The sequence below is a fragment of the Mastomys coucha genome, unplaced genomic scaffold (assembly GCF_008632895.1).
Source record: "Mastomys coucha isolate ucsf_1 unplaced genomic scaffold, UCSF_Mcou_1 pScaffold20, whole genome shotgun sequence".
Lineage (NCBI taxonomy): Eukaryota > Metazoa > Chordata > Mammalia > Rodentia > Muridae > Mastomys > Mastomys coucha.
Window position 1 is genome coordinate 106,234,338 of NW_022196903.1, and position 3,141 is coordinate 106,237,478.

A 3,141-nucleotide genomic window follows, 5' to 3' on the forward strand; every position below is an offset into this window, starting at 1 on the left:
GCTCTGGCCGCCCCCAGTCCCAGGATAACTGCCAAAATAATGGCGGAAATAGGTTCTCTCTTATTGCGGGGCAGGGTTGTGCCCCGCTCCCAGTATGCAAGGCCACCGGAAGGTGAATCTTTAACCTGGGGAGGAGCTAGACTAGGACACAATAATCTTTGTTAGCGAGGAAGGGGCTGCTAATTACATAATGGTAAGCCCAGTGGAGCAGACAAAATAAGTGGTGTTAGGTGCTAAAAAATATTGATATGTGGTATTAACAATAAGGGTCTGAATGCAAACCTCAAGTAGGGCGGCGGGTGGAAGGATGGAGGGTCCCAGGAGGCATAAGCCTATGCCTACAACCGACTGAGGGTCAGTCCCTCATTGGATTCAGGATGCCATCTAGGTTTCTTACTATCACTGGTGACCTCAATGGTCCCAAACACGGCAATTCCGTCATAAAAAGGGGGTTGTGGGGAATAGCATAGCCAGCATTCTTCATATTGGGAGGAATTGGCTTCATGAAGGGTGCGTATAGAGGCATTGATCATAGTAAGAATCAAATCTACAGGCTAGGGGGGGTCGTACAGGGAGGGTGGACTGAAAAATGAACTGTGTTACCAAGGGCATGGTGGTAGTGGAGGGCTGTGGTGCAGGAGACTTGGCCGGGGCGGCTGGACAGTGAAGGCTGGGGTTGGGCCCTATAGCTGCATAATTTCTATTTGGAAAGGTCTTTATTAGCTGGATCTTAAAAGAGAGGAATGGGTCTCTTCCTGATACATAAGCGCAGGCCCCACTCTCACCCTCATGAAGTCGCACAATCATATCTTTGTCCCTTAGTAGTAAAGGTAATTTTTAAGGTGTTACACCAGGAATCACACTTATTATAAGCGCTGGGCCCAGAATAAGTCTGCTCACTAGGTGGTTCATGTCTTTTGACCTGTATGAGGTCCCAAGACGAGGAGGGATTCCAGTAAGTGTCTCCAGTGGTCTCATAGCCCCAAGAGGCACAGAAGTGTTGGGGTCTATATCCACACCTCTGCCCCAAGGATTGTTCTCTATCATCACCAGGGCAGACATAAATTGAGGTGAGACTTAAAAAGGATCTGGCCCATTTATTATAACATGCAGGGACTGTACTATACCTTGTCTGAGTGGTGACAAGTTTAGTTTGAGGCATATAGTGGTTGGGAGTGTCCCAGGCTTCCCCTGCCCCTACAGCCAATTGGCATAGATCCACCTCCAAGGGCGTCCAAGGGATAGAAAATGTGATTAATGATGTGGCACTGACTACATCACCGGCCTCATTGATAACCCGCCAGGTGTAGTTGTAAAGTTGGTAGGGCACTCCCTCTCAGTGTTTCCCAGGTTGTGATGAAATCGTCAGCGTTAGGACCCAGAAAACCGGGAACAACTTCATTTTCCTGCGGGCCAGTACAATTGAGATTTTTTTCTCAGGGGTTTCCCTGGGTGGGTTATATGGTTTTATCAGACGCTCTGGCGGCCATCTGGCATTTTGTGCTTCTGAATCATAAATACAAGCATGTCCTTTGCCCCATATAAGGATCGGGTCTGGACCCTGCCATTTATTGGACAAAGGATCTCTCTACATGGCTTGTACATAATTATCAGCTGTTGAAGGGTACCAAAGGCAATCTGCAGCAGATTTGCCTGCAGAATCGTATGTGAGAAAATTTAAAACAAATAATGCATGACTCAAGAGGATCCTAAAGTTGCCAGAGTGAGGATATAAAATTCTTCCCCGCCAGACTGTAACTTAAAAAGCGTATTTTTAAGGGTTTGATGAGTCCTTTCTACAATACCTTGGCCTTGGGGGTTATTGGAGATGCCAGTAATATGCCTGATACTCATCTGAGCACAAAACTGTTTAAAGCTGGAGCTAATATATCCTAGGCCATTATCTTTCTTAAGGATCTTGGGTTTTGGTGTAACCGCCAAACAGGAGAGAACATGGCCAATAACATGTTTGGTGCCTTCTTCCTGTTTGTAAGAATGCACAGGTGAAGCCACTGCAGGTGTCAACGGACACATGAATATATTTTAGCTTCCCAAAGTGGGCATAATGAGTAACACCCATTTGCCATAATTCACCCGGAATCAATCCGTGGGGACTGACTTCTACATGTGGCTCGGGTAAAAGGGTCAAGCAACCCTTGCACTGACAAACAATTTGTCGAGCCTGTTCACGGGTAATGGAAAATTTAAGTCACAGGGTATGGGCATTAAGATGATGTAAATCATGGGCCTGCTGAGCGGCAGGGTGGGGGGGGGGATGCGGGGGGTAGAAGTTATTAGTAGGAGGAGACAGTGGGACACTGTTGGGTGAAGTAGTGTCCAGGTTGACCGCATTTAAAGCAACCCTTTTGAGGGCCGGCATGTCGGAGAGCCGTGCTAACTGCGAGTGGACGGCTTGTGATACTTTATAGGTAAAGGTGTCCACATCACAGCAGAGGTGGATCATTTCATTAAGGTTTTTGTCCTTAACCTTGCCGCATAGCTAAGCTTTGCAGGCGGAATTGGTGTTTTCATAAGCCAGCTGTTTTATAAGCTTATTGTCTGATTCTTCCGGGCCCAAGGATCTTTCTGCAGCCTCAATTAGGCGGCTCAAAAATTTGCTATACTCTTCCTGAGCTCCCTGGATGATCTTGGTTAGAGGTGTAATAACCGAGCCTCTGGCAGGGATTGCTCACCAAGCACCGAGGGCAGCGCTAGCGGTTTGTGCCAAGAGACCAATGGGAAAGCGCTGCTGGCGGGCCTCTGCCGCATACTTGCCTTGGCCACTAAGTTTTTCAAAGGTCCAGGTCGCGGAGGGTGACCTGGGGGATTTTTGATTAATGGCTGTGATGGTCTCGCATCGATCAAAGAAGTCAGCCTTCCATGACAGGAATTGCCCACGTGTCAGGACGGACTGGACCACTCTGACCCATTCCCCAGGTATCATATATCCTTCCCCTGGAATGGCCTCAAGAATAGAGAGGGTGAAAGGGGCATTAGGCCCATAAGTCCTGACTGCGGCATTAAGTTCTTTTAGGTTTTTAATACAGTCTGCTAAACTTGGTTCGCTCGGCAGGCGCCGGTATTTGCTCTTTAGTTTTGCTTTTCTTGCCGCCTGCAGCCTTGCCCTTGCAATCTGACTTG